General features: G+C 39.0%; 1 protein-coding gene across 1 annotated transcript in view; it reads left to right on the forward strand.

Annotated features, from left to right (window-relative positions):
- PDGFC (platelet derived growth factor C) overlaps nucleotides 1-13,015 on the forward strand; it is a 129,739-nt gene that overhangs the window by 52,123 nt on the left and 64,601 nt on the right. The gene's annotated exons all lie outside the window — the stretch shown is intronic.

Genomic DNA, 13,015 nt, shown 5'->3' on the forward strand with positions numbered 1-13,015 from the left:
TAAGAGAATGAAGACAGCTGCAAGAATGGGCTTTAAAAATAGTTTGCTTAGCTTGCCTGTTATCTAACTGCACACACATGGTAGCCTGTCCTTCTGGAAGGAGACACCTGGTACCATCATTGTGTGTCTCCAAAAAGCACTTCATAGCACCTTCTTGGTGGAAGCACCCAGATAGTATTAAATTGTGAAATATTAAACACCTGTACACATGCATGTGTGTTCTAGTCCTTCGTTCTGACTGCAAGATATCTATGCTAATATTTCTTATTCTTAGAAATAGTTCTGCTTTGCTACACTTTTAGATTGTAATAGTGGTAGTTACATAGAAGGAAGAAACAATCTGAACTTGCAGGAAATGTGACTAAAAACACCATTCTGAAAGCAAGACGCAGTGAGTAAGTGGAGTGTTATTGTTTTATGAGCCATAATTTGAAGTTGTTTATGACAGCCAAAGGCTTTTTGATCTGTATCCTGCTGTTGACTAGATTTTTATCTTTCTCTAGAGATGAAAGTAGCTTAAGTGAATCTGCTAAGAGAATGGAAAGCAACTTGAGGGTTTTTTATTTTGGAAAACATGGTTAATCTGCAGAAGATAGGATAGTAGAATTCTCCCTTTATTTGCATAAGTTTGGTTAGAGAAAAAAGGGTCTTTAACCTCTGATCTTAAATGAGAATATGTGGGATTCTTCCGTGTTTTTTGCAGAAAAGCTTTTATTTTGTCCATGTAATTGAAAAACATCAAATGTAAGACTTATACCTAAAGTTTAAAGCAGTCATCTTAGGAGTCAGAAACGTGTCAACCTGTAAAAATGACTAATTACTTATTATAAGGATTGCATTTATTATTGTTTCATTAGAGGAGGAAAGGAAGAAGGAAAAATGTTTGGTGAAATATTTTTTTAAAGTATTCTCTCCCCTCCTGCAGAGGGGAGTCAGTTTTTCCAGAACTGATTTTTTTTTTTCCTCCTCGTTCACATCAACATTTTTCAAAATTGAAAGGAGGGGAAAATCATAAACATAATAGAGTAAGGAGAAAGTTTAAAGCTTCATCTTTGATATGCAAGAAGTTCAAACTCCTGCTTTTGGAAATGGAAGTGAAAAGTTTGCATAATGGGTTATGAAGAAGTGTAGTTTAGGGAGGAAAAAAAAGCCTTTTATTTAGAATGCCTGTACTGAAAATTTTGACCACTGTTAGCACTTACTGTAGCGACTGACTGCTGTCGATATGGAATTACGTCATGTAAAATGGCATTTTGGTGTAAAAAAAAAAAAAAAAAAGCCGAAAAGAATCAAAAAGCCTAGCTAATACAGAATGAAAGCAATAACTTATTTTTCACAGTTAAAATTGACAAATAGTTGTGAAAACAGAAACTTATGAATGCTGAATTAGGTTTTCACGCTTCTCTTTTTCTGGAATACAATCATAGAATCATAGAATAGTTAGGGTTGGAAAGGACCTTAAGATCATCAAGTTCCATCCCCCCTGCCGTGGGCAGGGACACCTTACGCTAAACCATATCACCCAAGGCCTCATCCAACCTGGTCTTGAACACTGCCAGGGATGGAGCATTCACAACCTCCCTGGGCAACCCATTCCAGTGCCTCGCCACCCTTACAGGAAAGAATTTCCTTCTTATATCCAATCTAAACTTCCCCTGTTTAAGTTTTAACCTGTTACCCCTTGTCCTGTCACTACAGTCTCTAATGAAGAGTCCCTCTCCAGCATCCCTATAGGCCCCCTTCAGATACTGGAAGGCTGCTATGAGGTCTCCACGCAGCCTTCTCTTCTCCAGGCTGAACAGCCCCAACTTCCTCAGCCTGTCTTCATACGGGAGGTGCTCCAGTCCCCTGATCATCCTTGTGGCCCTTCTCTGGACTTGTTCCAACAGTTCCATGTTGTTTTTATGTTGGGGACACCAGAACTGCACACAATAGTCCAGGTGAGGTCTCACAAGAGCAGAGTAAAGGGGCAGGATCACCTCCTTCGACCTGCTGGTCACTCTCCTCTTGATGCAGCCCAGGATACAGTTAGCTTTCTGGGCTGCCAGCACACACTGCCGGCCCATGTTCATTTTCTCATCAGCCAACACCCCCAAGTACTTCTCCACAGGGCTGCTCCGAATCTCTTCTCTGCCCAACCTGTGGCTGTGCCTGGGATTGCTCCGACCCAGGTGTAGGACCTTGCACTTGTCATGGTTAAACTTCATGAGGTTGGCATCAGTCCACCTCACAAGTGTGTCAAGGTCCCTCTGGATGGCATTCCTTCCCTCCAGCGCATCAACCGAACCACACAGCTCAGTGTCATTCGCAAACTTGCTGAGGGCGCACTCAATCCCACTGTCCATGTCAGCGACAAAGATGTTGAACAAGACCGGTCCCAACACTGATCTCTGAGGGACACCACTCGTTACTGGTCTCCAGCTGGACATTGAGCCATTGACCACAACTCTTTGTGTGCGGCCATCCAGTCAGTTCTTTATCCACCGAGTGGTCCATCCATCAAATTGATGTCTCTCCAATTTAGAGACAAGGATGTCGTGTGGGACAGTGTCGAACGCTTTACACAAGTCCAGGTAGATGACATCAACTGCTCTACCCCTCTCCATCAGTTCTGTAGCCCCATCATAGAAGGCCACCAAATTGGTCAGGCAGGATTTCCCCTTAGTGAAGCCATGCTGGCTGTCATCAAGCGCCTTGTTGATTTTCATGTTCCTTAGCATGCCTTCCAGGAGAATCTGCTCCAAGATTTTGCCAGGCACAGAGGTGAGACTGACTGATCTGTAATTCCCAGGGTCATCCATTTTCCCCTTCTTGAAAATGGGGGTTATATTTCCCTTTTTCCAGTTATCGGGAACTTCACCTGACTGCCATGATTTCTCAAATATGATGGCCAGTGGCTTCGCAACTTCATTTGCCAGCTCCTTCAGGACCCACAGATGGATTTCATCAGGTCCCATGGACTTGTGCACATTCAGATTTTTAAGATGGCCTCGAACCAGATCCTCTCCTACAGTGGGTGCAAGGTCTTCATTCTCACAGTCCCTGCATCTGTGTCTGCCTTCCCAGACTTGGGTGGTGTGATCAGAGCTTTTGCCAGTGGAGACCGAGGCAAAGAAGTCATTCAGAACCTCAGCCTTCTCCAAATCCTGTGTAGCCAGTTCTCCCGAGAGCTTCCTGAGGGGGCCTACATTCTCCCTAGGCTGTTTTTTATTTGCTATGTACTTGTAGAATCCCTTCCTGTTATCTTTAATACCTCTAGCTAAGTTTAATTCTGTATCAGTAAAGCACTACTCTATAAAGTAACCTGGTGTCCATTTTGATAATTGCAATTATATTTTATGGTAATGGTTAAGGTCCAGTATATGTATGTTGTATATATAATAATCCTGTAATAAAAAGTCTGTAATCAGTTACAATATGTGGCCAGTTAGTACTTGTTAAGCAGTGTCCTGGAAGAGCGCTACTCAGTTTTGCTGCTGTGATGGGAAAATTGAAAACCCTCAATATCCATGGAATAGTTTTCCCAGTTGAAAATCTTTGCAGTTGACTGCTGCAAACCCAAACAAACCCAGTGAAGTTATGGTCTCATAGAGGAAAAAAAAAATAACCTGAGACAAATTACATCTGTGTTCCTTGCACAGTCCTACTGCGTGGAGACCTGTGGAAACTGGAAACTGTAGGTGGCTATTACCCTGGCTGTGTCAGTGCTGCACTGTCAGCCTCTTTCTCCTTTGTGATACATTATACATCTTAACTTACAGGGAGCATTTATTTTTTCTTACATCCCTATTAATCAGGGGATAGATATGTACCCAAGACAATGTTCTTTAATGTTCTGTCTGATCTTAGTCATTTAGTAGTGGATACTGTAGTACTCCATTTGTAGAAACACCTTCAGTATTTTCTTCCTTCAGTATTTTCTTCCTGAAATCTTACACCAATCCTGAGTATTCAGAGCTTCTCTTCAGCCTCATACTGAGGTTTGCTGTTCTTTGCATTCATGCTCACACCTTTATTATTCAGCTGGGTCAGACAGGGCTCAGCAGCTTCTGCTAAAATAGTGCAAGACCATCCCCCAGTAAAAAAAAGGGAACTGGTGATACCGAGTTGGGCAGCTAGCTGCTGTTGTGATACGAAGAGTCCCCACATGATAACTTGCTCAGAATTTGCCCTGGATCGAAGCATGCTGTAGGCAGGTAGGTCATCCTTCCTCAGCTAAAATTTAGGCAGAACTGGGTGCTTTTCCCAGGACACAGTAGATCCCCACAGGCATTCTCACAAACATGATTATTGAGAATTATGCATAGAATGTCTTTTTGTGGTTTTTTTTTTTATATGCATATGTGTGTATGTATATGGTTATATGTAAATAAAAGGAATATCGCTTAATTTGGGCAAAGTAACTTGCTGGGTTCTGCATCATATATGGCAGAAAATGTTTACTGGTTGCTAACCCACTTTTCCTTGCAAAGGCACCAGTACTGGGAACAAGTCTTGTGTGATGACTAATGATTAAAATTGGACAGCAGTGTAGGTAGTTAAAAGGAGGATTCCATAGTGCCTTTCAAGATGAAATTGCTTAATCTGAAGTGGAAATGTTTTTCTTCCATCATCTTTGATGGCAACAGAGATTATCATTTTGTGTGTGAGTGTGGAGGAAAAATTGGAATAGTTTTTTACTGTCTGGATATAGACTGTCAAATATATCAGGTTTAACAGGATCATTTCAGAACTTGTCGTCAGTTTAGTTTTTAACTCAATGTTAATGTGGTTCTGTGTTAAAGCAATGGAATGTGAGAAAAATTAGGGCTTTTCATTAATAAAAGGCTTTTTCATTAATAAAGTAGGACTGCAGATGTAGCTAAGACTTTGCGCGTCAGGAGAGAACAGATCGCCAGCTCTTATATAGTGCTGTTATGTATGTATGGACCAGAATGAAAATATACAATGCAATGAATAATGAATTTGTAGGAAAAATATGCAAAACCCAACACAAAACTGATACACAAAATATTACATTCTGTCATTAAACGAATAACTTGATAGCCAGCTGGTATCCAAATTTAATTCAAGAGCTGGGTCTGGCTGGGGATTCTTTCGACTTTCGTTAATGAGGCATAGCAGCTGACAATTCAGTGAACTGATCTCACAGCCATTGACAGGATAAGCATTTTCTGTGCATGAATAAAAGCACTGTAGGCTTAGATATAGCAGCACATATTTGCAGCTGGTTTACATAACATCTGGATTTCATCCATGTTACCAGCTGTAATGTACATGGAATAAAAGAGGGAAAGAGCAGATGAGAAGGATTCCAGTAGACTGTCATCAAATGACTATGGCTAATTTAAACATCCAGGTATTAATAATGGTACAAGTACTCTGAATTTAAAGGGGAGAGAGAAAAGCAAGTAACTACCTGCCCTCACCCCTGTAATAATGATGTTAGTAATAATAAATAATGCAAGATTTAATGAATTTCTGGTGGTGTGATGTTTCGGTACTAGTAAAATCTAGACTTTAATGCTGAACTTTTTAGTGCACTTAAAAGCTGTTTAATGGGTTTTCTTGAGCTTTGGAGGTCGTTAAATGTTTTAAGTTAATTTTTTGCTTTGGCTGAGGATAAATTCCATTGTATTAAAGGTGTAAGATTTTGTTATGTTAGCAATCTAAGACTGGTCGTCTAGCCCAGACTGGTTGGTAACATGAGCCTGGTGAAAAGATAATTACATGCTCTGTTGAAAAAGGGGATGGTTCTCATCATCTTTCAGAATTTATCTCCATGACTAGATAGACACAGCAGGTATTTATCATAAATTGCTTTTTTTTCATTTATATTTACACAGAATGCCCTTAAACTTGTTATTTTAACTCTTGCCTTTTCACATCAAGACACTATTATTTTGGCTTGTAACAAGAATTTGAATAAATATTAATATAAAATTTATAACCCAAGGAATTTTTTTTTTCTCTCTTCTCTCTCCTCTTCTTACAGTAACTGTAAAAGTTAAAGCTTTAGGAGATGAATTAAACAAGTCTCTGGGCTGTTTAATTGGGTATTTCTTGTAAGTATCGATGCTGCTCAGTATTTAGGTGATGTTATTTTCCAGTAGCACTAACGGAAAAGAAGTTGCCCTGTGAAGGGAATTATTAGAATGGGAAAGCAGATCAGGTATAACTAAATGCCTTCAGTGAGTCTGAGAATATTGTGTGAATGAACACCTTTGGTGTGAGCTGTGAGTGTATGTCTGGGTTTGCTGACTTCTTACTCGGTCCTGCACCATGCATTAGAACTTGAGGGGTATGTGCTGGTAGAGTGGTGTGTATGTCTCTGAGTAAGGGGGTGAGTTTGTTATCGGCTTGAATTTTAACAGCACTCTCAAGGAAAGCAAGTGGTTTTGCAAATTGCTAAAACAGTTTTACTGTTGTCTGCAGGATATACCAGAAAATGGAACGGAACCCAATTTTCCGACTTTTGGGGGTGGAGAGAGTTGTATGTGAAAAATTGTCAAAAAAAAAAAAGAAAATGTGCTTCCAGCCCCTTTATTAATCTATACTATTTGTACTTTGCAGAGGTTACTTTATTTTGATTGGGCTTTTGCTTAACATTTTCCTAGATCCTTCTTTAGCAGTAGTGAGGATAATAAGCAACACTGGACAAAGTACAAATGCAGACCCTTGTGGAAACTTACAGTGCTTGTGGAAAGTCTTCCAAAGGAAGTCCTGTCAGTACAGCGAATGTCAGAAATGCCCTAATATATACTTATCTTCTGTCAGTTATCTCACAGTTAAGTACCATTCTTTTAATACATTAGACAATTAGGATGTAATTGAGGACAACTGCACCCAGAATAGCCGATTCGCTCTGTGCTTGGGCGAACAAATACCTGTATAAACAATGTTCTGTTCACTCCCCTTTGACCAGCAAACTTAAACAAATTGCTTTTTAGAAGTGTATGGAAAGGACAATATTGACCAGAATATTATTAGCTTTCTGATGGTGTGCGTACCACAGAGACATGAGAACGACTGTAAAGGCAGAAGTCCCCTGGTGCAACTGGTGCCAGGCTTGACCCTAATAAAGATGATGTGAGAAAGCAGCACCAGCAGCACTGTGCCAGGTGGACTCACTTCCCTCACACTAGGGAAGGGCCCCACCATTGGGACTCTCAGAGGTGCAGTAAACCCTGGTAAAATGATGGTGCAAATGGGAAATTAAACTTGCAGGAGGCAGGGAGGACTCTTTCCATGTATGTGATGCATGGAATCACTTGGGTTCCTGGTGGTGACATCCTTACTTGTTCTTTTTGTCACTCTTGAAGTCCATTTAGAGTCTCTCAAAGTCCCTGCAGAACTGTAGCAAATTGCTTCCACACCAAGATAGTGGAATAATTAGATTGGTTAATGTTGATCTGAGGATATCCCTGGGTTGTAATTTGAAAAATCCTGGGGAATGTGCCAGTCTGAATCTGGCACATTTTAATTTTTTACCCTTAGTTGGTTTTGATTGGTTTTTTGTTTTTTTTTTTTTTCTGTTGTTGATGATTCTAATAGTATGGACTCATTTTAACATGGCTGTTAGCATTGTTGATTTCATGTATGCCTCTGATATTTGATATATTTCACATTCATCTCTTCTGAAGTGGGCACAAATACTTTCATCTTTATTAGTTTTAGGTCTGCAGCTGGTCTTCAGAGATATCAGAAACTGTTTCTGCTCTCCTCTTCCAATTTGGGAAAACAAGACTCTTCCAGCAGCAGATCTGCATTCCCATGAGCTGAGAGTATGGGATCACTTTAACCTTCATCAGATGTGACCACTTCAAAATGAGATGCTGACTTTATTTTGTTGTTGTTCTTTTTAATTATTTTCTCATTTTCACTTTAGCTGTGAATTCCCTGGATCTGACAAGTAGATTTGACGTTAACTTCCAGAAGAGCACTTAGCAGTAATTAGACATGCCATAAAAATTGAAAAGATTAGCGTGAGATTCTACTCCAAAAAAATTTTTTTATTGCAAACCACAGAGTGAAAAAAACTTCACAGACCACAGAGCTATTTCTGCTGAACTGTGAAGTAACAAATATTCTCAATTGATGGAAAAGCCTAAGGATTTTTTATTGGTTTTTCAATGAATATATTGTATATGGATGCATGTCAACTCATTCTGTTTTCTGTTCTACATGTTAAAATAGTTTAGATGGAAGTTGTGTATGCAGGGATTTTTTTCTACTTCATAGATTCTAATAATAGTAAAAAATATCAGTTCTTGGTGTGTCAGCATGTGTGTCTTACTGCAGCATAGTCCATAAAGAGTTGGTCTCACTAATTTTAATAGAATCATAGGATAGTTAGGGTTGGAAAGGACCTTAAGATCATCTAGTTCCAGCCCTCTTGCCATGGGCTGGGACGCCTCACAGTAGACCATGTCACCCAAGACTCTGTCCAGCCTGGCCTTGAACACTGCCAGGGATGGCGTGAACTCTATTTCTCTCTAAAATAACACTTTGATGGAAATGAGATTGGAAACCAAAGTAAAGTTAGTACCATATGAAGGGGTATCTGTTACCAAGCCTTTATTTGCTAGTTTTTAAAAAAAGAAGTCCTGTTTTTGAAGAGAAATGTTTCTTCAGCCTTTCTTCTTGTAAGAGTGACACCTCAACTTGAACACTGTTTTGAAAACTTTTCTCACTACAGAGTTACATAAAAAATATGCTCCAATTCAGAAAGGAAGCGCAAGTCCAGCTACTTGCAGTGAAATCAACTGTTTCAGTAACATTTAGTTCTGTGTAAATGGATAATACCATGAAATACCAATCCTCCTCCTCCTCTTTCTGCTCTTCACCTTCTCATGCCCTAAGGCTTGCTGAAGACCTACACTTAAACAGTGTGAGCTTCAGACATCTTCTAGATTTAAAAAATTACTCTGAACCTTGTTTGATTTTTTTTTTTTTTTTTCCTGAGCATTCTTAGGAAAATTACATGTAATGCCCATATTTTAAAATAATCTTCTGAGAGAATACTGTTGTCAGCAGCTAACCCCATCATTCTGTCACTACACAAACAGATTGTGTTTATTTAAATTGCAACCAGTGAGAGCCAAAACAATTCCTTGGTTCAGATCTGGTCAGTGAAGGAGTCCTCAAACAGTGAACTCGCCAGTCACCAAGACAGGTTTACCATGGACATTATTTAACTTGTGTGCTTTTGCAGAAGACCAAGGCTGTTCACTATAGTTAATACCTGAAATATTTAAAAAATGTTAATAGGCTGTATTAAAAAACAACAACAAAACTAACAAGACCACCAACCCTCCTATCCCCCCCCCCCCCCCCAAAAAAAAAAAACAAACCAAGAAACTAACCCCCAAACAACACAACATGTTCTCAGTTGGTTTTCAGTAAGGAATCTGTTCTCTCTTACTCAGCTTCACAGTGGAGGCAGTCAACATTTGGCATCCAGCACTTCATATTTCTTTACATCAGTAGGGCTTTGATGTGCTGATAATACTTTACCTGTGGCATATTATAATCTTAACTTCAACCTTTCAGTTTCAAACAGCCTCTGTAGCACTTCGGGCCTTTTTTTCTAATAGTGCAAGATTTTCATAAAATAGGCTGCAGCTAAGGTGCCTGGAATTAAGACCACTTGGCTAGAAATCCTAATAAGCACTGAATTAACAAGTTTCAGTTTCATCTTAAATATTCTGTGTATATAGAATTCTATACACAGTGCTGTGGTGGACTACGTAAACATAATCATGGATGATCACTGGTATTGCTGAAATTCTGCAGAGTGGAACTGATTAGATATGAGAAATATTTACTTTCTTCTTCAGCCATCATGTGCTTCAGATAGGCATGTTTAACTATTACACCATTTATCACCAAGCAATCCAAACACACCATTAATTGTGGCACTGGATTAGATTATTCATATATTAATTGTTTTGTTCGTTCTAATTTACATGACAGCATAAGCTTGAGGGCTTGATGTTCCTATCTTGTTTGGTTTGCAATTAAATTGCCAGCTTCACCTATTAGTGTTGAAACGGTTGATAAATGCCTTGTGTTGGAATACATTGGAATTCTTAGGCATAAAATTAGAAATGAAATGTTCATCAAGAGGTAGTTACTTATAAAAGCTGTTCTCTGCTGTATAGTAAGCTGCTGCTATACCATGGAAAAATGCTGTGCCTTAATATAAGGCACAATTTCAACTCATTGAAATTGCTACGGTTTTCTTCTATTTTAAAGGATATCATTCTCTTTTATGATTGCAGCATGGAGATTAACACTCAAGTACTTCTGTAATGATTCCAAATGTAACTTGGCTTAATAAAGAGTCCTGTGTTTTGATTTCTTCCTTATCTTGAGACTCAGGCAATAGGAAGTGAACTTTGAATTCAACTTGTCCAAACTGCAGTTAACAAGTGCAGTTCTGTGCCTGTGAAATTATTAGTTCTACCTTCCACCGCACGGGGTTCAAGTGAAGATACGGACTCAGCCATAACAGTGATCCAAAACACCTGAAAAGTGTGTGAAAAGACTGGAAAGTGTTTTTTACCAGATATCTTGACCAAGCTTATAGCTGACGTAGGATAAATTATCAGTGAAGCAGCTTGTATTTATTGATGGGCAGGTGGGCTTCCAATATCCATATGGGACAAGAGAGCACTACTGAGATGTGTCACTATTTGTTCTTAAATGATGTTGTCTCAATGACTGTCCCCTCGGGGCAGTCATCAACTCGTGCCGTTGAGGGGCTTATTTCATTTTATGCTGTTTGCTTGTTCTCCAGAAGTTCAGGGGAATTGTACAAAATGCAGTTTAACCATTGATTTCTCCCAACTATCACATACGCCCATGTGTGTTTTCCAAAGAATTTGAGCAATGCTCAAGAATCTCATGGGTGGTGTGTCAAGGGTTAAAGTTTAAAAAAAAAGTAAAGTGACAGATATGGCTGAACACTGATCTGTTACTTACACATGATCCTGAATACCACTGAGGATGACACTGTTGTGGAAAGCAGCATAGCTGGCATGTTGGATTTCAAACTGACTGTAGCTTTTGATGCAGTGCTGTGATTGAGCAAATTATGTTGAAAGAATGTATCACTGTACAGGATTGCAAAACCCTTGGAACAGCACAGACAGTTTTAAACAGGGTAGTTTAAAAAAGTTGACTAATGGGAAACTTACCTGAAACTAGGAATAGTGGAGTGACTTAAGAATTTCAAATCTCACTTTTTATTTTACAACTGCAGAGTGTTTTTCAGACGATCCCATGTAAGGCTTCTTCATCTTGAGTTAAACATAATTCTAGAAGAAGATTTTGATATTAAAGGTAGGCCAAATAAAATGTCAGAAGATCTAGTGATAAAAGCTTGAGCTTCATATGGGAAATGGCATAATTTATGACTGTGATGGTTCCCAGGGCCCTGCTATTAGTCCTACTCAAGGACACCTGCTATAATAGATTAACAAAAGGGTCTTCTGAGAGCAGTTTTACTTAAAATAGAATTGTAGAATAGTTTGGGTTGGAAAGGACCTTAAGATCATCTAGTTCCAACCCCCTTGCCATGGCAGGAACACCTTGCACTAAACAATGTCACCTAAGAATCCATCCAGTCTGGCCCTAAACACTGCCAAGGGATGAAGCATTTACAGCTTCTTTGGGCAACCCATTCCAGTGCATCACCACCCTCACAGTAAAGAACTTCTTCCTTATATCTAACCTGAACTTCCGCTGTTTAGGTTTGAACCCATTATGTACTACTGCATTGCACATGCTGTGGGACATAGGTCTCTTATTGCTGCTTAGCATGCCTTTATGGTCCATCTTAGGAAAAATAGGGCAGAGTAGAGAAAGGATAAATTGTGTACAAACATAAGAAGATTGTTCATCTGACTTCATGAAGTCTTTGGTGTGAATAAGGCTGAAAGATTAGGTAGGTTTGTACCACTTGTAATTAACTGAAAATGACATTATTTTAATTAGCTGAAGTTAGAATGGCAAGAGTTCTCTCACTGAAGCTAGAAATCTCTTATCCTAAAAAAATTCTCATCCATCAGTTCATCTAAATATTGATTGCTTCTCATTGTGGTCTGTCTATAAAAGTATCCTTGTATTCATGTACTACTGAGTTTAATAACGCAACAGGATCAGAGATGCAGGTTAATAGAAGGAGCCGAGAGAATTATTATTCCTCCATATGACATTTTTAAACTATCCAAAACCTATTTGTTTTCCCCTTGCAGAAAGATAGAATGTCTTTTGTGATGGACTTGTGCTTCCTTTCTGAATTGCCTCTAGACATGCAAATCCTTTTCTGGAAAAGTACTTTTCTAAAGTCTTGCATGATTTGATCTTCCATGCAAAGACACTAGAAATGAGTGTTTCAAGTTTGATTTTGTACTTAGTTCTGTCTGCTTGAAGTTCTTCCAGTTCAATAACAGTTGCATTGTATTCATTTCTGCAGATCAGTATTGATATTGCATGACCACCTCCTGCCAAATCATCTTCTAGCAATCAAGTTTTAATGAGATGAAGGCATTTTATTCATCCAAAAGCTTTGTTTTAGCGGGCTAACATCAGCTAAAATCTTTTTTGCTCTAATGGGTATTAAAAATGTAATGTTTTCTTTGTCTCTGAATTCAGAAGTATAGTGTAGTCCAGTTCAGGAAATACATAAAACAGGTGCCAAATGATTTCTTTATAGTACTTTGTTTCTCTTGCCTTTTTTACGTAAAGATATGCTGGAGGTGCATTTTCTGTATACGTAATGCAAGCCTGAGGCAGCTTTAAGCTGCTTTTAGAGTTTCCAGTTGCAGTGTCATTTCTGTACCAGAGTCTGGCACAAACTATGGTAATCTGCTACAGTGAACTGAATGCCACATTGAGTTCGTTGTTACAGTTGTTTGCTCAGTAGTTAAAACTAGCCCTACCTGTGTGTAGTCACGCATCAATTGTAGTGTGCAAACCCCTTAAATCTTTGGTTTTCTTTTATGCCTTC

The sequence above is a fragment of the Pezoporus flaviventris genome, unplaced genomic scaffold (assembly GCF_033815535.1).
Source record: "Pezoporus flaviventris isolate CSIRO_AGI_PZ_B2104156 unplaced genomic scaffold, CSIRO_AGI_Pfla_v1 ptg000002l, whole genome shotgun sequence".
In the NCBI taxonomy this organism is placed as follows: Eukaryota; Metazoa; Chordata; class Aves; order Psittaciformes; family Psittacidae; genus Pezoporus; species Pezoporus flaviventris.